Source organism: Papio anubis, chromosome 14 (assembly GCF_008728515.1).
Source record: "Papio anubis isolate 15944 chromosome 14, Panubis1.0, whole genome shotgun sequence".
Lineage (NCBI taxonomy): Eukaryota > Metazoa > Chordata > Mammalia > Primates > Cercopithecidae > Papio > Papio anubis.
Genome location: NC_044989.1, coordinates 14,467,144 through 14,492,760, shown reverse-complemented (window position 1 = coordinate 14,492,760; position 25,617 = coordinate 14,467,144). Strand labels below are relative to the sequence as shown.

General features: G+C 39.6%; 1 long non-coding RNA gene across 1 annotated transcript; it reads left to right on the top strand.

The window, feature by feature from the left end:
• Window positions 1-498: 498 nt before the first annotated feature.
• LOC103876740 lies at window positions 499-24,934 on the top strand. The gene is made up of 3 exons (XR_636103.4): window positions 499-1,888; window positions 22,066-22,179; window positions 23,741-24,934. It is a non-coding gene; the product is annotated as an uncharacterized LOC103876740 (long non-coding RNA).
• Window positions 24,935-25,617: the final 683 nt, after the last annotated feature.

Sequence of the window (25,617 nt, the reverse complement as noted above, 5' to 3'; positions counted from 1 at the left end):
GGTTTTGTATATAATAATCTGTGGGCAGATGATGACTGACCTTTCATATTTTCAGATATCTTGGACATGACAAGTTATTTGGTCCTCAGCACTACCAGAAAGTTTTCATCTGGGAAGAGGAATTAAAAAAAATTAAATAAAGGTTCTTAAAAATAAAGAATCAAAGAAATAATTTAGAGTTTCTCTTATAAACACCATTCTAATTTCTAGATTAAAAAAATAAACCTTGGCCGGGCGCGGTGGCTCAAGCCTGTAATCCCAGCACTTTGGGAGGCCGAGACGGGCAGATCATGAGGTCAGGATATCGAGACCATCCTGGCTAACATGGTGAAACCCTGTCTCTACTAAAAAATACAAAAAACTAGCTGGGCGAGGTGGCGGGTGCCTGTAGTCCCAGCTACTCGGGAGGCTGAGGCAGGAGAATGGCGTGAACCCGGGAGGCGGAGCTTGCAGTGAGTGGAGATCCAGCCACTGCTCTCCAGCCTGGGCAACAGAGCGAGACTCCATCTCAAAAAAAAAAAAATAAATAAAAATAAATAAACAAACAAACAAACCTTTTTGGGGGAGTATGATATCAAAAGACATGAGGTGTTATAAACAGCCTTCCTGAAAACTCCATTTGCTCACAGGGTAGTTGTTTTTCTCCTCAGAATTGAGCTAAGATGTGTCAGTGGATACTATATGTCAAACAATGAGGAAAAGGGAATATATTGGTTCTAGTCTTTCCAAAAGCGATACAATACAGTCCTATTGCCTCTCATTCATGAATATAAAAACTGAGGTTCAGGAAAGATTTGTAATTTGTCTCAGATCACTCAGCTGGTAAATGGTGGTTTGAGAATTTCAAGCCAAGTGTTTGACTTCTGTGTCTGGCTTTTTGCTCTCCTCTGTATTTCCCTCAACTGATTGACAATGAGGGGCTTATTTTTCAGGGAAAATTTTTCTGTATATAAATTTATGTATAACCATTGCTGTGATTTGAATGTGTCACTCAAATTTTCATGTACTAGAAACTTAATCCCCAATGTGGCAGTATTGGGAGGTAGGGCTTAATAAGAGGTGATTGGATCATGAAGGTGAAGACTTTTTGAATGTATTAATATTGTTATTATGTGAGTTGGTTAGTTTTCATGATAGTGAGTCATTATAAAAGGGACTCTCATAGTGTTCTCTCTGTCTCTTGTGCTCAGTTGCCCTTCTACCATGGGATAACACAGCAAGAAGGCCCTCACTAGATACCAGCACCAAGCTCTTGAACTTTCTGGCCTCCAGAACTGTGAGAAATAAATTTCTTTTCTTTATAAATGATTCACTCTGTGGTATTCTGTTATAGCAGCACAAAGCAAACTAAGACAACTATTTTCTCATCACTAGATTCAAAGCAGTGAACATCCTTGGCTGAAGAGCCTACATAAATAGTATTTGGGGTGGTTTCTTCCAGGACAGAGTAGTATTTGCTCCAAATTTATTGACCAAACACCACTCAATCAAGTTTTATAATTAACCTAATTAGCACTCCTGTAGCTGTTAATTCTTCTTTTTTGTTTCTTTTTTAAACGTGCAGCTGAATGGTATCTAAAACTGTTAAAAGGCTTCCTTACCTTGAAAGGAATAAAGGACAGAAATTTCCAATTTGATTATTGCTAGTAAAACTCTACTAAAAAGGAAAGGCAGGAAACTAACTATGGAGGTCACATGGAAAAATTAACTTTGTGTAACATAAATGGACTATATTCAGGTTTTTGTTACAAGGAATGATAGATTCACTTTGAATTAAGACTAATTCTTGAGTCTTTCAGAATGGACTTTATTTTTTAATTTTAGAATGTTGCTCTCATGATCATTTCAGACAGAGAAAATATGTCTTCCCTTGGGCTTCATGTAACTGGTGAGTAGTGTCATTTATATGAGCTGATAACAGTATAATATCTTGTGCTATTAAAAACTATATGTTCTTAAATATGTATAATGAGAAAAATAATATTCAGCATCTTACATGCATTATTAACAACTTCTAAATACATCTTCTAAATCAATTACAGTGTGTATTGTACCCTTGCCATTGAAATTTACCTTCCCATTTAAGTTATTATGTTTGAGACCAAGAAATGATGGGTCCCCAAGGAATATTGTGACCCAGATTTAGTTTCCATATGTTCAGTGCTTCCTGGGGTTTTCATATCCGTTCAGTTGCTAACTACTAATATGTGTATTTATAGTCATATAAAATTAAAGTTTTTCCATTATTGAGATTTCAGGAACATATGAAAAGAAAGAGAATGCTTGATTGGGATTTAGACAACCCGAGTTCTAGTCTGGGCTTTGCTGTTGACTTGCTGGGTGCCTTAGACAAGCCCTTTCTGAGCTTCGTTTTCCTTATGTGAAATAAGGACTTTGGAATAGACAGCCTATTTTCCCCCAGAGCATGGTGAAAGTCAGGCCACACATCTCTCAGACTGAAGGAAAGGCAGCTACAAAGAACTGGACTGAGTATGACTGATGCAACATGGTGCTGTGAATGGACAATCCAAACTTTTGAAACTTTAACATATGCAAGTGCCATTTTCCTATTTAAGTTAGGGGCAGTGGTCAGATTACATCTCTCTGGCTAGGACATACTTAGTAGGAATGGATCATCTCACTTTTGATCATCCTGGAGCAGGAAATGAAATGGTTCTTAGAAGTAGGGAGCGGAGATTTCCTTTTCTACTTGTGCAGAAAGAGAGTTAGGTCTAAACTCACAGATGTGGAGATGCTGAGAAAGCGTATTGAGTAGAGGGATAGTTGGCTCCTGACAAGAAGTTAGGTAAGAGCAGAGCCTGATTCTGCGGCTCTGTTTCTGTTTTGGAACCTAAGAGTGACCACTTCTAAAAGCTGCTAAATTATCTTCTTTGTTTATTAAGATCCTTCATCTTCAGTGATATCTTCTTAAGAAAACATGGATGTAAGTTTGCTGGAGGAAATTAAGGAGAATGATCCCTCCCTCTGTTCCAGGTGAGGGTACCAGAGAGGCCAGTGCTGCTAGTAGACATTATTGGCTGCCGAGGAAGAAGAAGTGAGACTCACCCAGGGGCCAGAATGGAAGGTCAAGAGGAACTTGTCCCAGCATCTACGAGAGTTAACCTTCTGGGAAACTCTTAGACATAAAGATGAGGGGCGGGTGTATATCTAGGGAAGGCTAGAGATAGAAGACCAGCTTATACCCACGCTGAAAATGTTAGCTTTGATCTAGGAAATGGGAGGCCATTGATGTCTTTTGAACCTTTGGCAATATGTCTGTCCTATTTATGTTTCATGGAAGAAACCTTGGAGGAAATGTGGGGATGTGCTTAGGGATAAGAGATGGCAAGTAGCCCCATGCCACTCTTTGCATGCTATATCAGGCTTATTCAATGCCAGAAACCCAACTTGGGGCTTCAGATGTCTGGAGTAATTAGTCTGCATATCTCAATCTCTTATCTTGGACTCTAAGTGGTTCAAAGCCCCTATTTCCTCTTAGTCACTCTGTAGAGCAGATATCAGTTATATCATAACTTTAGGTTTTCAGTTACTAGATTGGCAACCATCACTGAAGTCTTCTAAAAATACAAAAAGGAAAAATGCAGTTAAATGTCTGTGTGTGTGTGTGCATGTGGGTATGCCCATGAGTCTGTACACCCCAGTGTGTGTATATTGATTGGATTTTGCAACATAAAATCCAGAGTGCATGATGAAGAAAACACCAGCCCAAGAGACAGCATACTTGTGCTCTTGGTCTGGCCCTGTGTTAATTACCTGTTTGTTTCTGGGTAGATCACAATTTATTTGGTCTCCATATCCTTGTCTGTCAAATGAAGCTGGGGAGGGAACTAGAGCCCAAAGTACCTTATATCTTGTAAGATATAACTTTTGTAAAATAAGTAATCATTTCCAGCATTCCTTAGAACTGGTACACTCTTTATAGATATTGTGAATCATTTAAATTCTGAGGCATGCTATAGGTTTTTATGCAAGAAAAAATGAATAAGAGAAAAACAGGGAAGAATATATTAAATTTGACCTTGCCAGTTTCATTTTTAAAAGTGTTTTCAAAATGGCATGAACAAGCAAAAAATAATCTAAGCAAACAGCAGATAGACCTTTTACCATGGAAACCATGAGACAATAGACATTGTGCTGTGGAAATGAGTGAAACTGACAGTATGAACATGTAGCACACTGTGGGAAAATCTCTGTCTTGCAGAGGATTAGAAAAATACAATCTTCTGGTGCCTGCTCATCAATAAAGAATGAACATCTAAATTCAGAAGTATGAGGATATTACATTCACTTATATTAAAACAAGACCAATTTTGATAAATGCCAGAGGAGGGATTTTCAATAGCAGCACTATTGACATTTTGGACTAAATAATTTTTTTGTCATGGGGGGCTGCTGTGTGCCTTGTAGCATGTTTAGCAGCATCCCTGGCCAAGCACTAGGTGCCAGTAACATCACATGCCCCTCTCCTCACAGTTGTAGAAATAAAACATATCTCCAGACTGTTGAATATCTCCTGGGGTATGAAATTGCCACTATTTGAGAACTGCTGTGCTGGAATGAAGATTTTTTTTAAAAGAATAAGTAAGCATAGGCTTTAGAGACAGACAGGCCTGGGTTGATTCTTGGCTCTGCTGTTTACTAGCTGTTTGACTTCAGACAAGCTACCCGTCCTTAGTAAGCCTCAGTTTCTTCATCTGTAAAATGGAGATAATGTTGACAACCTCACAATGTAGTGTAAGCAAGATAATAAATGTAAAGTACCTGGAATATAGGTACACATAACATGAAAATTTGTTTGCATTTATATGTTTGAGAGAAACAAGAGTATGACACAAAAATGTTCATTGCATCTTCAATTAGAGAATAAAGAAAGAGCAGAAATAGTATTTACTGAGTAGCCACTGGGTATCAGATGCTGCCGGCCCTTTTATATACATCACCTCCTTTAATCTCTCAATGCCCATTCAATGTATGACCAGATTTAAGACATGCTAACTGAGGTTAGAGAAATAAAATATTCCATCCAGTGCAATATAGTAAGGTCAGGTTTGCTCAGTTTCAAAACCCATAATTTCATTTTCCCCAAAGATGAGATTGACAGACAGGGATACCAGAATTGAAATTATTATGTTTGAAGCAGGGAAGAATTAACATGAATTTGAAAGGCAATGACTTTGCCAGCAACTAGTCTTGCTTGGATATAAATAATTGTAGCAAAGTGAGTATATTTCAAGACACTGAATTACAGGGACCATTATAACTGGCCAGAGAGGTATGTGACTCAGTTTTCCGAATGGAGAGTATGTTTTGTAGCACGTGAGCATAGCTAATGCCATACCTTTAATTTAATCTAATATTTAATTAAAATTCAGTTAACGAGATTCTTCTTTGTCAGCTTTCTTCTGCAAAATCTGTGCCTAAGAGAAATCTTCCTCCCAGTTCTCCCTGGCCCCAATCTTTCATGCTGGTAGAAGGGAAAACTCTGATTCATGGGTCAGAGAATTGGGTTGTATTGCTTTTGAAATATTGGTGCACGGTAGGAACAGTTTCCAATTATGGTGGACTGAGTGCACAATCCCCACACTGTTCTATTTAAATAACTGCTGAATCGCTAGGGCTGCTTTCCTGTTTCTAGCTCCCTGAACAAGTAAATAATGGAAAGAGAGAAAAAAAAATCAGCATTGTAATAAATAGCCATATAACCTGGTGGTGGGACCTCATTCTCTGGTCATATTTCCTCACCTACCCTAATTTTTTTCTTAATAGCAACTCTGAAAATAAAAGTGGCCTTTATATCTAAAACTTGGAATCCAAACTTCTGGCTACACATTTAGGAATGTTTGCAGCAGCATATTGCATTGGGAATAAGACCATCTTTAGAGTCAGACAGACTTAAGGTTGAATTCCAGCTCTATTGTTATCAGGGAACATAATCTCTGTTAGCATCTGGCAAATGCACGGGGCACCCTATAACTTGCAGGATGAGAACTGGTATAATGTATGTAAAATTCCTGGCATAGGGCCTGATGTGCAGCAGGCATTTAGTAAAGGGACAAATAGTGTTCCACTGTTAATATAAATTTCTTTGTTTGACATAGACATGCAATAGATTATCATTTAATGTATGTGATAAAAGGTCCAGAATTGATAAAACACAGGTTGCATTGATGTTATCAAGCAAAGGGGGCTTGCTGCCAAAGGACTAGCAGCCAATACTATGACACGGAGATTCCGAGAGAAGAAAAGCTTTATATTAAAAATTGACTTACAAGGAGACAGGAGTGTCAGCCTCAAATCTGTCTGCCGGTGCTAGCTTTAAGGCCGTAATTTTATTAGAAAAGGTTTAGGGGGTGGTTACTGGGATTAGCAGGTGATTGGTGGAAGGAAAGGAGAGGTATGGAATGTCTTTTGGCATATACAGTCATCTCTTCATGTTAACTCATGGGTCACATGTGTAAATTCATCACATGTGGAATTTACATTTTTTTTCTTCTTTCTATTTTGTAGATTTTTTTCTTTCTCTTGCTGTGACATCAGCAAACTGTTTCTGCACAAACTTCAGTCAGCCATCTTGGTTCTATCGGATTGCCCCCAGCTCTTTTATCTCATAAGCAGACGGAGTTTCAGTGTTTCAGCAAGTTGGCTTTTCTTATCTGCCATCCTGCAAACTCAGTAATTTCCATTAGTCATTAGTTTCTTTAACTCTTTGGAGCCAAGGTGAATCAACAGCAGATATACATATAAGTTTTAATTTGTTTATTTCTGAAGTAGAGTCTCGCTCTGTCACCCACGCTAGAGTGTAGTGGTGCAATCTCGGCTCACTGATGTCTCCGCCTCCCGGGTTCAAGCGATTCTCCTGCCTCAGCTTCCAGAGTAGCTGGGATTACAGGTACCGCAACCATTCCAAGTTCATTTTTGAATTGTTTTCAGTAGAGACAGGGTTGCACCATGTTGGCCAGGTCTTGAACTCCTGACCTCAAGTGATTCACCCAAACTTGGCCTCCGAAAGTGCTGGGATTACAGGCATGAGTCACTGCACCTGGCCATATGTGAGTTTTAAAAAGCAGGAGAATTATTTGTGAACCAGAGGCTGATGTTCTTTTAGGAATGACACTGAGTTTTTGAGCTGTTTTATAGCACATGGGTGATGAGGCTTGTTGGTACCTATATAATCCAACACTTGATTACCTGGGGGAGATACAAGAGGGGTGTGTGTGTGTGTTTGTGTGTGGTGGGGGAGGGAGGGAGGGAGGAAGGGAGGGAGAGAGATATATATTTAGAGAGAGAGGCAGAGAGAGAGAGAACATGAACATAGGAGGATGGCCTTGCTGTCCACCTACCTCTGGAGTCACCAAGATATCAAGATAAGGAAAACGCTTTTTTGATGACACCTCCTCTGACTGATAAGCCCAGGAAGGCAGAGGCAGTTACATTCCACAGGCAATAGGTTGTAACAAAGGACCGCAGAAGCCCAGTAGACAAATGAATTTAAAAAGAGTTCATAGTCCAGGCCCAGCTGATGCTTGAATCCCAGGTACAGGATGCTTGGGCATCTCAGAAGTTTGAGCTGGCTACTTCTCAAAGTTATTGGCTGTAAACATAGGAGAAGAGAATTCTCTAGGTGGAGCTTGGCCTTGTCTGCCTGTTACTGGTTCCTAGGTTCTAGTTTTAGCCTCTGAGGGCACAGTAAGTCAGTCTGTTTTCCCCTTCATGTGAGGCCTTCTGTATCTTAAAGTCATCTCTCATTTCCCTGGGATATCCGCACCTCCAGTTCTCCTTGATGGCTTGTAGGGACAGTGCTGGAAGTGAACTCGTACTTGGAGATATAGTGAAAAACTAGGAAGCTGTAGCTTTGGGTGACATTGGATGTTGCAAGAAATTGAGGGTCTCTGTATTCTGATATTCACTTTTGCACAAGGAGTATGTCCAGGTTGCAGAAAGTGCCTGAACTCTGCAGCTGTGTGGCCTTGCTCCCATCACTTGACCTATGTGTCACTTCCTATAAAATGGGATGACATTTTTAAAATTTGTGAGGTTCAAATAAAAAGAGGCATGTGGAAATTGTAAATTGTGAACCATTGTACACATTATAGTGTATATAATGACAGTGGCTGAAAATGTTTCATAGTTTGCTTGTCATTGTTTTTAATCAGTCTCAGAGAAATTTCAGGGAAGTATTGCTAGTTTGAGGAGTGAGTCTCCTGAAACTTTGACTCTGGCTAAGATATTTGTATAAGATGTCATTCTGGGTACTTGTCAGAAACCTGTGGGCACCCAACCAGACCTGCACAGATAGATGGCTTTATCAATGCCCTTGCCAAGTGTGGCGTGAAATCAACTAAGCTGGAATTTAGGTTGATTTCCTTTCTTAATGATGAAAAAAACAGATTTGCCATTTGAAACAGAAAAGGGTGTTTCTGTCATTGGCATTGGTCCATTTTACTAAATATTGTTGCTAAGTTAAATGTGACAGCTTTTTGTTGCGGGAAGTCAGGGACCCCGAACGGAGGGACCAGCTGAAGCCGTGGCAGAAGAACATAAATTGTGAAGATTTCATGGACATTTATTAGTTCCTCAAATTAATACTTTTATAATTTCTTATGCCTGTCTTTACTGCAATCTCTGAAGATAAATTGTGAAGATTTCATGGACACTTATCACTTCCCCAATCAATACCCTTGTGATTTCCTATGCCTGTTTTTACTTTAGTCTCTTAATCCTGTCATCTTCGTAAGCTGTGGAGGATGTATGTCGCCTCAGGACCCTGTGATGATTGCGTTAACTGCACAGATTGTTTGTAGAGCATGTGTGCTTGAACAATATGAAATCTGGGCACCTTGAAAAAATAACAGGATAACAGCAATGTTCAGGGAACGAGGGAGGTAACCTGAAACTCTGACTGCCAGTGAGCCGGACGAAACAGAGCTGTATTTCTCTTCTTTCAAAAGCAAATAGGATAAATATCGCTGAACTCTTTTTCTCAGCAAGGAACATCCCTGAGAAAGAGAATGCACCCCTGAGAGTAGATCTATAAACGGCCACCTTGGACGTGGCCATCTTTTACGGTCGAAGCTGAAGGGATGAAATAAGCCCTGGTCTCCTGTAGCGCTCCCAGGCTTATTAGGATGAGGACATTCCCACCTAATAAATTTTGGTCAGACAGGTTGTCTGCTCTCAAACCCTGTCTCCTGATAAGATGTTATCAATGACAATGTGTGCCCAAAACTTCATTAGCAATTTTAATTTCGCCCCATCCTGTGGTCCTGTGATCTCGCCCTGCCTCCACTTGCTTTGTGATACTTTATTACCTTGTGAAGCATGTGATCTCTGTGACCCACATCCTATTCATACACTCTCTCCCCTTTTGAAAATCGCTAATAAAAACTTGCTGGTTTTATGGCTCAGGGAGCATCACGGAACCTGCTGACATGTGATGTCTCCCTCTGGACACCCAGCTTTAAAATTTCTCTCTCTTGTGTGCTTTCCCTTTATTTCTCAGACCAGCCGATGCTTAGGGAAATAGAAAAGAACCCATGTTGAATATTGGGGCTGGGGCTCCCCAATAGCTTTTATCTTGACCTGGAGGTTAGCTAAAGCCAAGTACCAGTCCTGTTACCATTTTAGTCCCCACGGGACTCCTTGACTGCCGAGGACAGAATATCCTGCACCATCTCACACTTAAGCACACTCAGACCTTATGTTGGGGGGCCAGGGTTCAGAGGGACACACTGCAGAAGTTCCAATATCTATGAGGGAATCAGCTACATAAATAATCACAGTAACCAAGTCAGTGCCAAAAGACAGTTTACAAGATTCTGTATTAGTCCATTCTCACACTGCTATGAAGAAATACCCAAGATTGAGTCATTTATAAGGAAAATAGGTCTAATTGACTCACCGTTCTGCATGGTTATGGAGTCCTCAGGGAACTTAACAATCATGGCGGAGGGCACCTCTTCACAGGGTGGCAGGAGAGACAGTGTAAGCAGGGGAAATACCAACCCCTTTTAAAACCATCAGATCTCGTGAGACTCACTCATTATCATGAGAACAACATAGGGGAAACAGCCCCCATAATTCAATCACCTCTGCCTGGTCCCCCCCTTGACATGTGGCGATTATGGGGATTACAATTCAAGGTGAGATTTGGGTGGGGACACAGAGCCAAGTTACAGAAAAAGAGTGACAGTGTTCATTGCCAGCCCAGGCAGAGTTTTCTCTCCCTCCTCTGGACCCCACCAAGATAACTTGTATATGTTTCCATGGTGGTGTTTACCATGTGGCATTTGATGGGCTGACCACATCCTCCTGTCTGGCATCAGACTTGGCACTCTCAAAAGCTGAGATGGGAGATCAATTTCTATATTCCTATGAACAATTATGGTTTCTGACATAGCAGATAGTCAACAAATGTGTAGTGCCACTGAATGGTGAATGGATGAATGCAGTGACAATTCAGCTTGAGAAAATATTTCTTGAAGAAATTACTTGAAGCTATTTATTGAAAAAATGGGATTTCTGTGAGTGATAAAGGGCAGTGATGACATTGCAGGGGTGAGAACTTTGAACAAAGGCTGGGAAGTGAGAGAGCTTGGCTTCTGTGGGAAAATATGGGCAGCCTAGGAAGGCTAAAATAGGGTTAGTATGAAGGCGGCATGAGGGCTAAAAGATTTTGAAAGGATTTTGCCATATTATTAGGTTTTGGCTTTATTTTTTAAGCAGTGGAAAGCTAGTGAAAAATTTTAAGGATAAAAACACACTTTGGGAGATTGCTATAGAGAAGTGGTTGGGGTAGGAGGGAGCTTGGCATTGGGGGACCAACTAGGAGGTTAGTGGCAGGTAAGAGGCAGTGAGCACCCAGACTACAGAGCAAGCAGCAGAGGGGGAGAAGGGGCAGACATAGCACTGCATTTGTCATCATTAGCATTTTTTGAGGGCCTGTCATGTGACATGGGCAATCATTCAAAACTCATTATCATCACACAAACATTGGAAAGTATGCAGTATGTGATGCCGATGTTTAAGATGAGTTCGCAGAGACTCAGAGAGATTAGATAAATTTCTAAAGTTCACAAAGGAAATAAGTGGCTAAGCTGTGATCTGAATCCAGGTCTGCCTGGCTCTGAAGGTCATGGCATTGCATAGTCACTGACAAGGCATCTGAGCTATATTCATTGGGAGTTCACTGCCCTCTCTAACTCCAAAGTTGGAGAACATGGTGCTAAGTGATCTGGGTGATCCTAGGAAGGCTGCACCCAAACTACATACCCTTCTGAACCCTGCCTGCCCCGAACACACATCCTCCCTAACTCCTACATGCACACCCTCATACTCCACTGCAACAGTGACATGCACAGGATTTTTCTCTGAAAGTTACTCTCTTCTTCAGTCTCATCTTTATGCAATGCAGTATATTTTAGTCAGACATTCACTACACAGAGGGTGTTAAAAATCATCTACTTGTGTACTTGTACACAATAAAATGAGGTCTGGAGTGGAGAGTGCTCTGTTAGAGCCCCTTGCTGAGAGCCAGGGCAGGGTGAACCACAATCCAGGTCTCCTGACTTGTTGAATTCTAGTTGCCTCTACATACCAAACAATTCTGGAGAATGTGTAGTTTCACTTAAAAGCTGCTACAAAAGAGACTTTAACATATGGCAGGTATTTTTAATTGTAGAAATTAAGAGTGCTATCCTTAGATGGGGAAACTCACTTTGGGAAAGTGATTTCTATGTTGACAAAATATCTAACTCCACCCATCTGTTGCTACATTTATTTACAAAAGCACTCATGCCAGGGTTTCCCTAGATTCTCTTCTTCAGAGTCATGCAGGGTGTCAGATCAGTCCTGTTCCAGTGGGTCCCAGACCACATGTGCAGAATAAACAACCTATTGAATGAATAATCCTTGAGCATCTCTCTATGGGGCCTTCCGCTCAAGGACCATGGAGGCTGCATATTTCACTTGCTGGCCTCCAGGACCATGGTGTGTGCACTGAGCACTACAGGCCAGACACTGCAATGATGGGCATTCTCATAATTGTTATCTAATTTAATTCTCCAAGTGACCCTGTGAGATAGAGATTAGCTCCTCTATTTGCAGATGGGCACATGGCATTCAGAGAAGCTAAGAGATATGCTCAAAGTTAACAATCTAGCATCTGGTACTTTTTAACAGTTTGAAACAGGGGGAACAGAAGGTCAAAACCATTAAGATGGAACAGAAAGTGTAAGAAAGAGTAGGCAGGGGGTAAATTCAACTTCTTGGAAATAGGATATCAGGATGCTTCTTAATGCTGCTGCTTCTTACAGAATCACTAAGAACATTGTTTCTATTACAATGCAATCTCTGATAAAGTTTGCATGAGAGGAGGTGGCCCTCTGTGTGGCAGAGGGGACATGAGGAGGAGAAGGCAGGCAGCCTCTCTGGGGGCATTGCCTCAATGAAGTTGACATCGCTTGGGTTCTGGTACCCAGGCTTCTGGGGTCAGAACCTGCACTTTCTTGGTATATCCACAGATAGCTAACACTTGGGGCCAAATATTCACTCATGTACTGAAAAACTGGTATACAAAGCAGATGCCAATTTTTAAACAGATAATCAGAGATGTCCTTTTCCAAGTAAAAAGGTGACTGTCCCTTTAATCTATAATACCTCTTTATCTCAATATTAAGGTAATATGAGAGCTATAGTTGGCAAAAAGAGAGTTCTTGATAAGCTTGGAATTAATGCAAAAGAAAGTAAACTGTGCGGGTTAGGGGTTGGAAAGTTATGGCCTACAGGCTAAATCTGACCAGCCACCTGTCTTTGTAAATAAAGTTTTATTGAAACACAGCCATTGTCATTTATTTACATATGCCTGACTGCTTTCATGTTACAGCAGCAGAAGTGAGTAGTTGAAGTGAGACCAAATGGCTTTCCAAGCCTAAAATACTTACTACTTGTCCTTTATAGAAAGAAACTGCCAAACCCTGATATACTGTATATTAAGCTTGATGCACCTGCCACATTTCTTGTTTCTGTGTCCCATATTTCCATTTTTTTCAGGTCTTCCAGTTCTGTCCCACTTCATCTCATTCCCAGTATTTAATTTAAGAACCTCAGAGAGTTGCAAATGACTAAATCCCAAATGAAAGAAACAAGCAGAAAAGGAGGGGATAATCGGCCTCGATGGCATGTCCAAGGCTGATGTGGTTTTATCATCTCTGGGATTTGTAGAGTCTGAATCCAAAAAGTTTGCTTTCCATCTCTGGACCCTTATTTTGTTCAGTGTGTCACTTTTATTCTCTCCTGCTATGAGGTCACCTCTCACTGGGAGAAATGTCTGCTGCCTGCTGTATGTCTTAATAGGTAGAGGAGTTTCTTTCCCCCAGCTCAAGGCTGAAGTCTTACAGAAGCCTTCTGACTGGTTCAGCTTTAGTCAGGTGTCCATTCCTGGCATCGCTTACTGTGGCCCAGGGCGGAAGATAGTGAGGCAGGACAGTGGGTCCAGTTTGGCTTCTGTGGATGTTGTCTGAGTGCAGAAAGCACACAGCAGAGCCTCCAGGCTGGGTGGCTACCCCACAGTGTCACTCACTCACAGCTGCTTTCCTCCATTGTTAGTGCAACCTCCTGACTTCAAACCTGCAGCACATCTCTTCAGACCTGCTGCAAATAGGATCCCAATCTCACCCAATTCTAGTCATCCTAAGTGCGCTGCTGAGAATATTCCTAAAAAGCAATTTGATGATACCCCTTAAATTTAAGCTTAAGAGGCTTAACTTGTGTCCATCCCCACCCCTTCCCCCATGGCCTGGTGACCAGTAGGAAAACCTCATGACCAGCATCAGATTATCTTTCTAAGTCCATCAAATCCATCTCTTATCACTTCCTCCCATGCACCCTTCACTGCAGACACAGAAATCTGATCAATGCTCTTTATTCCTTATACTGTGCTAGTGACACACTTACTGTTTTCCTTTCCCAGAATTTTCTCCTCCAAGGTTCTTTCTTAAACCCTTGGAATGCTCTGATTGAACTAATGTCCGTCTGCTGGCTTCCCATGGCTCTCTGAGTGCGCCTCGCATTACACTTATCACACTGCGCCATACTGGTCTGTTAGCTGCTTGCTTTATTTTCTATGAGCTCCGGGAAAACACCTCCATGCCTCATTTATCTCTGCATGCTCAGACACAGCACCAGGCCTGCTGCAACTATTATTTGCTGGGTGAAGCATTTTGGCACCAACCTCCCTGCAAGGAATGGTCCTCTAGTTTCTCCTCCCACTAGAGTAATGGCAATTTTCCCTTCTGTGTGTTCAACATTCATTTAAAATGGCATGTTCTTTCTTTGGATGTGCCAAAATCATTGAGTAAGATCCGGTACAGGAGCAGCTACGTTGGATCTGGTATCATCTATATCTCCTAGTTCTTGGAGCCACACATCTCTCATCTTCATTCCCAAGTATATACAGATGTCCAACTTGTCTATTATGGTTTTGCTTGAAAAAGAAATGTTAAAAGCTCAGTAGTTTAATACGCACATACATATATATGTTAAGGGGCCATGTGTGTGCGTGTATACATTGTATAATATGCAGATTCAGTAATCCTCAAAAATATCTCAGGTCCAAATTAGATATTTTCAGGATAATTTTTGCAGGAGAATACAAGGCCTAACAAGTTAGAACCTGGGAACCACAGCTGCTGAGCTGTGCCTTCTGATTGCTTAGACTTTGTAAGTTCCAAGATAGGAAGAGAGCAAGATTTGAAATTGGAGGTCTAGGATAGGAGTCTTGGCTCTCTCTTTTTTTGAGTAATCAGAGGCAAATTTTACTTATCCTCAGTGAGCCTTTATTTCTGCACTTATATAACAATAGTCACCTTTTGCTGGTTGGTGACTAAAATGTAAAGATTATGTACAGGAGAGTCATTTATAAACTAAGAAATGCAATAAAAATTGCAATCATTACAAAACAAAAATCTAAGAATTCAGCCGTAATAGTTACTATGTGACTTCCATGGGGAAAATATTTAAACACTCTGCCACAGTGTTATGTTCCCCCAATAAAGTGTAGTGTGGCGCATCATAGGTAGCTCAATTACCTGGTGAGACGACAGCTTCAGCAGAGCTGAACAACTGCTGATGGGGAGCTCTGGCAGGTTTACTACTGAAACCAAACAGGAGCTAACAGATGTGCTTGACACTTCCTGGGCTCCATCACTGGGAAGGTGCAGCTGTGCTCTGCCTTTACTTCGGGTAGTTTGGCTTTGAAATGTGGCTGCGCCTTTGTGAAAATCCTGCGAATGAAGCTTTATTGTCTTTCCTTTTCCTACGGATGGCCATTTTCCTTGACAACTCCATGCTGATGCACAGTAACAAAGATGCTCTGCTGCCCATTAGAGGTGACCAGCGAATGGCAGGGGTGGAGGCACAGGTTTCAGAAGTGCATGCACACCCGAGAGGAGCAAGCTGACAGACCCTGATAACTGAGGCAGCAGTTGTCAATGAAGAGATAGCACTATTAGTTATTTGGTTTTGTCAGCAACACTGGGATATTTGCTGAACCGCTCAGAAGCTTTTCTGTCCCCTGAGCTTAGAAGAAACCAATTTGAGCACGATTTGGAAGAAGGCGACAGCAGAGAGATGGCAGGTGAGGAAGTAAAAACTCATCAGATATTTCTGGATCTCAACGTTTACTTGACTGCGTTGATCATCTCACTATTTAGAACTCAGGTGTTTATTTCAGCTTTATGCAGCACTTCCAAATCTACCCTGCATGGGGTAATATGGAGCTAATCATTTTGCAGAGTATTCTGGGAAAGTGTTTATTCTGTTCCTTACAAGTTATAGGTTTTTCAAGCGACTATTATTTCACATTCCGAGTTCCACCAAACACTAGGCAGTAGACAAAACACACACATATGCTTTGCGCCCATAAATATTAAAAATGCATTAGTCAGTCTAAGTTTTTCTTTTGTATTTTCCAAGACTTGTCAATCGCAAGTGAATAGATCTTATTTGTAGAGAAAGAACAGATTTAAAATGACAAAATCAGAACCTTTCCCAGAATCTTGGGGAGGACTGGCACTTTAAAGAAGAGAAAACAAAAAGAATGATAACAAAATTTCAAGTGAATTGTGTTGGATGTCTGTCAGATTTGGAGATGCACTGCTCTCTCAGAGCCCATGCATCCCAGATGGAGTGGTTTCTGCAGAAAAACAATCATAGTTATATTCAGGGGAGCTTACTTGGCAAGAAAATCATGATTGAACTGATGCTATTGTGACATCATGTAGGAGTTTATAATTGCAGTTTGTTATGAAACAGTTGGATTGAATCCCAAGGATGGATATTTTAGTGTTCCACGGAGAAAGTGGAGATAAAGGCATTGGCAAGGACGATGTGACGGTAGAGTAAGACTGGCCATGACAAGGCCTCACTGCTTGGTATTTACTTTGCTGAAACCACAGAAGTCTCAGATCTAGCCCTTCTAGTCCCACAGGTCCAGAAACTCAAACTTACCAATGTTCCAGAGTTGATCATATTTGGGAAGGTCAATTCCTACTGAGTAAACTCACTTATGTAAACCAGGAACAATGTTGTGCATTTACCAAGAGAAAGAAAATTGTCAGAAAGGCCTATTCTTTTTGGTCTAAACAATATACTCCCCATAGACAAAGTACACAGGAAGTCAAGGTTGCTGGTAAGCTTGGAGTCAGGTAAAGACTGGTAGTTTCATGAACTGAGTATGGCTTCATGCATCAGCCTTAGTCTCCATGCCCACTGTCAAGATGATAAATGCTTTTAAGGGTCCAACAGGCCACCGTTGGCCCACAGAACCCTTAGATGTCTACTTCAAAGTCTCCCTCACTAGCTCTTCCTTTCCTGACCTTCCATTGTTTATGTTCTTCCCAGTACGATCCCAGGATCTTTCTTTAATTGTGATAATACAGGCAATTACATTAAAACTGGGGCCAAGCCAATGATTTGGTCTTGCTTCAAGTATTTATTTATTTATTTATTTTTTGAGACAGAGTCTCACTCTGTTATCCAGCCTGGAGCACAGTGGCACGATCTCTGCCTCCTGAGTAGCTGGGATTATTGGTATGTGCCACCATGCCCAGCTAATTTTTATATATGTGTGTGTGTGTGTGTGTGTGTATATATGATATATAATATATATATAACTGTATATACATATATGATATAGATATATATATAATCTCATATATATATGTATTAGAGGTGGGATTTCACCATGTTGGCCAGGCAGATCTCAAACTCCTGGCCTCAAGTGATCCACCTGCCTTGGCCTCCCAAAGTGCTGGGATTACAGGCATGAGCCACCGAGTCCAGCCAGAATGATATTCTTTAAATATTTGCTCCCCACTTTTTGAGAGAAGTTGAGCTCTGCATGGGCATGAGGTGGGTTAGGGAGGCAATAAAAGTAGAAGCCTGTGGCTGTGCTCAGCCTCTGTTGTTCCAGGGGCTTCCTCTCTGGTCAAACCTTGCATTTCCGTCTTGGCTAAATAATACTTAGCAGGGAAATGGATCTAGCTTCCTAAGAAGGGAGTTTAGAGAACATCTATTATTACTTGAGCCTTGCCTAACTAGTATTCCCTCTAACCACATACTCCTTCATAAAATAGAATATTGTAGATTAATTTCATCTTATAATATACACATTTTTTTTTAAATTTCAGAGATGTTTCAGAACACTGTTTGAATTGATGCTGTTGACAGCTACCTGCTGACTTTCTTCTTTGTCCAGCTAAATTCAGAGAAAAAGCTTTGCCCGACCTGGGAACTCTTTGCTTTTTTCATAATCTAAAGTAAATGGACTTTATATCTCTAAAGCTTAAACATTCATTTTATTTTGTTTTTAATTGACACATAATAATTGTACATATGTATGGGGTATAGTGTGATGTTGTGATACATTGCAGAAAAATCAAATTAGAGTACCTGTCATGTCTATCACCTCATACATTTTTCATTTCTTTGTGGTAAGAACATTCAAAATCCTAACTTCTGGCTATTTTGAAATATACAATACAGTATTGTTATCCATAGTCACCCAATAGTGCAATAGAACAACAGAACTTATTCCTCCTATCTAACTCTACCTTGGGCCCACTGACCAATCTTTTCCTATCCCTCCAGTTCCCTACCTTCTCCAGCCTCTGGTAACCACTATTCTATTCTCTACTTCTATGAGATCAACTTCTTTAGATCCAATGTATGCGTGAGATCATGCAGTGTTTGTTTTTCTTGGCTGGCTTATTTCACTTAAGAATATCCTTCAGCGATCGCGCCATTGCACTCCAGCCCAGGCGATAGTGCGAAACTCCGTCTCAACAACAACAACAGCAACGAAACAATGTCCTCCAGGATCATCTATGTTATGACAAAAAACATGATTCCCGTATTTTTTATGGACAAATGGTTTCCTTTGTGCATATATATCACATTTTCTTTATCTGTTCATCTGTTAATGGACACTTAGGTTGATTCCAAATCTTGGCTATTTTGAATAGTGCTGCAATAATTATGGGACTACAGATATCTCTTTGAACATACTGATTGTATTTTCTCTCTTTCTTTATTTTTTTTGAGACAGAGTCTCACTCTGTCACCAAGGCTGGAGTGCAGTGGCACAATCTCGGCTCACTGCAAGCTCTGCCTTCTGGGTTCATGCCATTCTCCTTTCTCAGACTCCTAAGTAGCTGGGACTACAGGTGCCTACCACCACACCCAGCTATTTTATTTTTTATTTTTAGTAGAAATGGGGTTTCACCATGTTAGCCAGGATGGTCTCGATCTCCTGACCTTGTGATCCTCCTGCCTCGACCTCCCAAAGTGCTGGGATTGCAGGTGTAAGCCACCATGCCTGGCTACTGATTGTATTTTCTTTGGGTATATACCTCGTAGTAGGATTGCTGGGTCATAGTTTTTTGAGAAACCTCCATATTATTTTTCATAACAGTTGTACCAATTTACATTACCACTAAAATACTATATGCACAATTTATCATACACAAAAAAATCAACTCAAAATGGATTAGGGACTTAAGTGTAAGACCCAAAGATTTAAAACTAATAGATAAAACATAGGATAAATGCTTTATGACATTGGTCTGGACAAGAAATTTTTGGACAAGTCTCCAAAAGCACAGGCAACAAAAGCAAAAATAAACAAGTGGGATTACATCAAACTAAAAAGCTTCTGCACAGGAAAGGAAAAATCAGAGAAAAGACAATTTACAGAATGGGAGAAAATATTTGCAAACTACTCATCTGACAAGGGGTTAAAATCTGGAATATATAAAGAACTCAGATAATTCAATAGCAAAACAAACCATCTAATTTAAAATGAGGAAAAGATCTGAATAAAGGTTTTTAAAGGAAGACATACAGATGGCCAACATGTATATGGAAAAAAATTATCAACATCACTAATTACTAGGAAAATGCAAATCAAAACCACAATGAGACATTATCTTACACCAATTAGAGTGGCTATTATAAAAAATGTTGGCATGGATGTGGAGAAAGGAGAACTCTTACACATTTTATTTTTAAAAATCATTTCATCACTCATTTACCTATTCATCAAATATTAATTGATCATCTTCTAGGTCATGTATTGCATGAGTTGATAAGTATATAAAGACAAATAAAACACAGTCACTTCCTCTAAGATCCATGTCTACAGGGAGAGACAGGCATGTAAACAAATCATTGTAACTCAATGCGGTGAATGCAGCAGTTGAGAAATGTATAGGAAGCTTGGGAATACAGAGAAAGGCAACCAACCCCAGACCCAGGGTGAAGACCTCAGAAAAGCATTGAAGAGGGACTGCTTGAGAATTAATGGACTGAAGATGAATAGGTGAGGGTATAATAGGCATAGTAGATATCTGATCTCATCCATTCTGAGCTGATCCCATGGTTTATTTCCAAAGGCCACATGAGCTCTATGAACTCTCTTGTTCCTTTTTCCACACTGGGGGTTTATCTCACCCTCAGTCAAGTACTTCCTACATGACAGAGTGAAAACAAAACTCAATAACGGAATCCTTGGACCTAATAACAATCACTGGTAAATGTCCAACAATTCATTGTTAAGCAACAGTTCATTATGAAGCATGTTCATTATTTCATTTGATTTCCAGAATAAGTCTTAAGGTAGTCCTCCTCAACTGGAGTGATTTTACTCACGAGCAACATGTAGAGACATTTCGGATTGTGATGCTGAGGGGCTGGAGGTTGTTCCCGGCATCTCTTGAGCAGGGAGAGGCTGTTAAACATCCCACAGTGCACATGACATCCCCCCACAACAAATTATCATCCAGCTCCAAAATGCCAATAGCACCGTGGTTGAGAAACCCTGTCTTGAGGGTATCTTCATATTTAAAAATAATTAAATAAAACTGAGTTTCTAGGTTTAACTCTTTCTAAATTAACTCCGTGATCTTTAGCAAACCATTTAACCATGAGCTCTAATTATCCTATCCATAAAGTGAATATTTATTTTTAAATGAAATTATCTCTAAAATCTTTTCCAAATCTAACAGTCTATGAGAGCAGGGGGATTCAAATGTTATATATTTAAACTGAGAAATCAGTGAACAAAATTTTCCTGCTGCAGATTACTGTTGCAATATATTTATTCTCAATGAAGTACTTTATTTGTATAATTAATAAAGAAGTCACTAGGCTAGCTCTTGGAAGTGCCTTGAATATATATGACTGGGGTCCTGCTGTCTGCCCCCAGCTGCGTCTCTCCTGTCCAGCAGCGGAAGCTGTGAGTTCCAAGTTATCCTAACACAGCACTATCTGGAAATTTAAGTAGAAGGACAGAATAATTTACATGCTCACAAGGTGATTTCAATAACTTGTTGAAATTATTGAAGATTATCTGTGGCCCTAAGCCCCTTCTCTCCCAGCTCCATGTCCTATCACCTAACCACCTGCACACCCTGCTCTCAGGGACTGGTGATGACTATGACATGATATTTTGGGAAAGACGTGTGAAAGTAGCCTCTCTGAATGGTGGACCAGTGGCTAAAGCACAGTGAATGTAATAATAATCTCAATTTATTGAGCTCTTCTTAGTACAACCTTCTATATGACCACCCTGGAGGATGAGCATTATTTTTCCTACCTGACAGGTGAGGAAACTGAGGCATTAGAGAGATTAAGTAATTCACTTTGATTTTGTTCAAGGGAGTAACAAAAATTTGACAAATGATATGAATGTTACATTAGAAACTATTAACTTTGTGGTCCTGATGAGATAGGGGCCAGTATTTTGAGTAGGCCTTATAAGACATCTCACCCCCATCTGTGTCAGGAATGGTGAGGCAGTGTAGCATGATGGAAGAAAAACCACGGTGTTTAAAAACCTAAATTTCCTCATTTACAAAATTGAGATGATAACTCTTGCCTCAGAAGTTGAATTTAGCAATATATGTTGAATGTAAATTACGGTGCCTGGAATACATGAGGTGTTCAAGAAATAATGGTAGATATCATTATTACCATTTGTTCACTGGTACACTTGTGATCTCTAATATCTTTAAAACTGTAAAGAGGTGAGTAAATTAGAAGAATATGGAATTAGGCACAAGAGGTTGCTCAGAATCAGCATATTTTATATGTGGACCAGACAAATTCAATTTAAACCCTTAGCATGGGTTATCGATTCTGCAACATATACAGTTTGTTCCATGAAAGTGGTGTGGGAAATTCTCATTCAACTGAATTTGTAAATAGAGTCATTTCTTACCAGATCATCAGCCAATTTACTCAACTCTCTTTTTTAATCACAATGTAAGGTTCTTCTTGAAAGAAATGTCTCATAATTAGATTTGATAAAAATAAATCCAGTTCTTTCTCTGTACTAGTACTATGCAAGGCACTGTCATTCATTATTTCGGTTCCCCTGGGGATAATGCTGGTGGAACTACACAGTTGAGGACTCTTATTGAGTCCCAGCAGTTTAATGGACCCATTGAGAAAGAACCTGACATCAGCCTTTCTCTCTTCTTGTTGCCACAGGAAAAGTAAGAGCAGGTGGAGAGAGAGGTTACAGACCTGGAAAACTTTCCTAGTTGCTTAGAAGCGTGGCCTTCTGGTCAACACATAGAGTTAAAGAAAGCTACAGCCACCGCAGTGAGTACTTTCCGGTTACCAAGGCAAACTCCTCCCACCCCCCATTACCACCTTTTTTATTTTCCCTAGATAGCAGAATCAAAGTGGATAGAATTACTTTGTGCATATATCCCAGTCACATGTTTTCATTTTTCCCAAGAAAAGCTGTACTGGATTGAGTCATGTCCCCATAATTTAGGTTCACCCAGAATCTCAGAATGTGACTTTATTTAGAAATAGGGTCTTTGCCGATATAATTTAAGATAATATCAAACTAGAGTAGGGCAGGCTCTGAATCTACTGTCAGACAAGAAGACGACACAGGGAACAGAGAAGACACACAGGTAGAACCCCACATGAAGGTGGAGGCCAACATCAGAATGATGTGCCAACAAGCCAAGCAACAGGAAGGATGGCCCATGGCCCCCAGAAGCTGGAGAGAGCCATGAAACAGATTCTCCCCTAGAGGTCCCAGAAGGCAGCAGCCCTGCCCACACCACGATTTCAGACTTCTGGCCTCCAGAATTGTGAAACAACACATTTCTGTTGGCCACTCAGTTTGTGATAATTTGTTATAGTAGCCCTAGGAGATGAATGCAGAAGTCTTGTTTATACAATTTCAATAAAGAACCTATTGAGGTGATTTTTAACAATAAATGATTGAATCTAGATGGACCCAATTGATCATCCAGAATTCACCATCATTGTCCCCCAGCATGCAGCAAGTACCCTTTTCTTTAACCTGCTAGGACCTCTTCAGTACAAAACAATATCACAGAAAACTTTGAATAAAGATTAAGTCCTGGATGGCATGGCCAGTTACTAGCAAGTTAACACAACATGCCTTCTCAACTTAAAATTCTCTTTTGGTTGTTATCTGACTTTTGTTTTGTTTTGTTTTTCAGTTGACCTTTGTTCTAAATTGAACTTGAGCAAAAATAACTGAATTTGATATGACAATAAGATATTGGTTTAGTTTTCTATTACAAGGAGAATTCAATTCATGGTGTGAAAAGTGTCAGTGGTCTTGCTGAATGTGTTCTAATTGATGATTAATGTTTTAAAGGAGTGGAGATGTTTTAAAGGAGACACTTTAGGTTTAAATCTTAGCGAGCCTAAAAACAGTCAAGAAAATGACAAGGCCATTCAGTACATATCAGAAACACTGTCCTGCTACTGGGTTTCAAATATTTGTTCCTTTTGATTCTATAAGAGATAAAAAAAATGAAAAGGAAAGTCATTTAAAAGTCAACACTTAGGACAGATAGAAACCATGTGCAACTATCAAGTGCTTAGAAGGGTGGTCTATTGGGAAGGTGATAACCAGGGAGAGCATGGTAGTTCTGGAGCTGGCATTTGGCAAAGAGATGAAAAGTCTAGTGTTCACACCATTCAACCCATAGCATTGCCTTTAGACTTTTCTGTGAAGCTGGGTGAACTCTGAGGAAAGATAAGGAATAAAGAAGAGATGAGGTGAGTAATGTGCTATTAAAGTCACCCTGATTCTTATCTGGGGAGTTAATATGAAACAAAGATGAGAAGGATTTAGAAAAGTCTCCAAACATTTTCACTTTTTTTCCAGCCATAGCACATCTGAACTTGAGAATCTTGCCTCTTGGTGTTTCATCAATGGAAATTGTAAGCACCTATATGTCATCTTTACAGTTATTATTTCACTTTGCTCTCACACACATAATACATACATATAAAGAACTGTAGGGAAGTTTCTATAACCTTATTTTACCTGCGACTCAAAGAAGTTAAAACGTTTTTCTAAGCTACACAGCTAGTAAATAAATGAACTGGGATACAACTATTAATCTAATTCCAAATTCCAACTATTTCTAATGTACTGTGTTGTCCTGTTGAAGAATCACTGGAAAGCTGCTTTGTTCAACTGCTCTGAAAGTCTGATCAATCTGAATAGAAACTATGCACTGGTCATCAATGATGGTACAGCACTAGAAAATAAGCTAGGTGGGAAACTATATATTTACTAAAATGTGTTAATTTTATAATCTTTTATGTTTTGAATGTTAACAAACACACATTTTAATTCCCAAGGAAGTCTCCCTCTTTTTCCAAACTTCTTTTCTAAACAGATCACTTAATAAATACAGAATAATTTCCGATGACTATTTCACTGAGGATGAAGGAGATAACCAGATTAGTCTAGATCTCCTAAGAACTAGAGAAGACATATTTCTCTATGTAATCCAACTCAAGATGGAATCAATGGTGTCAAAATCTTATAACATCAAACCAATTTCCAACATGTGTCATTGAATTTCTCTCTGTTAATTTAATTAGTTTATGTAAACATCACTAATTCATATCTTTGGAAGATAAGCTCCAACCTACCCTTCAGAGTTGACCAAGTGCTTTATTAATACCAGATTACGGCTATTATGTGGCAGGTACTCTATGCATTATTGCCTGTGATTCTCACGAGACTTCATAAAATGAGGTTGACTTCAGTTTCTTTTTTTTAAATTAAGAAGACTTTAGATAAGAAATTATAAGCTTAGGAAAATTAAGAAACTTGTCCAAGATCCCATGGCTAGTCCTAAGACTTAAACTCTCATCTATCTGATTCAAAGATCATATTTTCCTCTTTTTTTGTAAAGAATGTTTTTATGATTCTAGGACATTGGAATTTTTATGTGATGAAAACTTTAGATTCTGTTGTAGTATTCCTAAAAAATGTTCTTTTTCTGGTGGTTTTAGCTGACAATTTACTTGATTGGGCTCAAACTGTCTTTCTGTTGGCATTCCATTGGTAGCTCAAACTTTAGTTCAGTTCATTTGTCCTTAGCTTGAGTGCCTGAAGTTTTCCCTATGTATGCAAAACTTAGAGTTCAGACAGAGGTTTGGAGCAGAGTATATGCATAGAAGTTAGGGCTTTGCCTCTCATCTTTCTGGAAGTTTCCCTTCACTTTACAGCTGCTGTGGTTTATGTAAATTCTGTCCTCTGAGTCTCTCTAGTCTAGAAAAAAATGCAGGTTTTCTGTATAGAGTGAACTAGTTGAGGTCTTCTCTCAGGTTAAAACTATAAAACTAATAAATTCGTCTTATTGTGTTCTTCCAAGTTGTCAACCCCTCTCTAGAAAATACCCGTTTTGATTGTTTTCCAGTGTCTTTTCTTAATCCTACAGTGTGTTTTGTACTTTTTATGAAGTTTATACTTGTTATTCCCTGGAAGATTGTTTGATAGGACTTTATTCAGCTTTATCAGAAAGGAAGTTGAGACATATATTTTTATATTATGTATCATTTTATAGATAAAAAATGAGGCAAATGAAAGTAAGGAAATTGGTGAAATCATTTCAAAAATTCTATGCATTCATCATTAAATTTTAAAAATCAATTTCTGACTATTATTTGTGGATACCTGTGTTGTTTCATGCAATATCATCTTCTATGTCATCAAAATTATTGACAGTACTTTTTTTTTAAAGT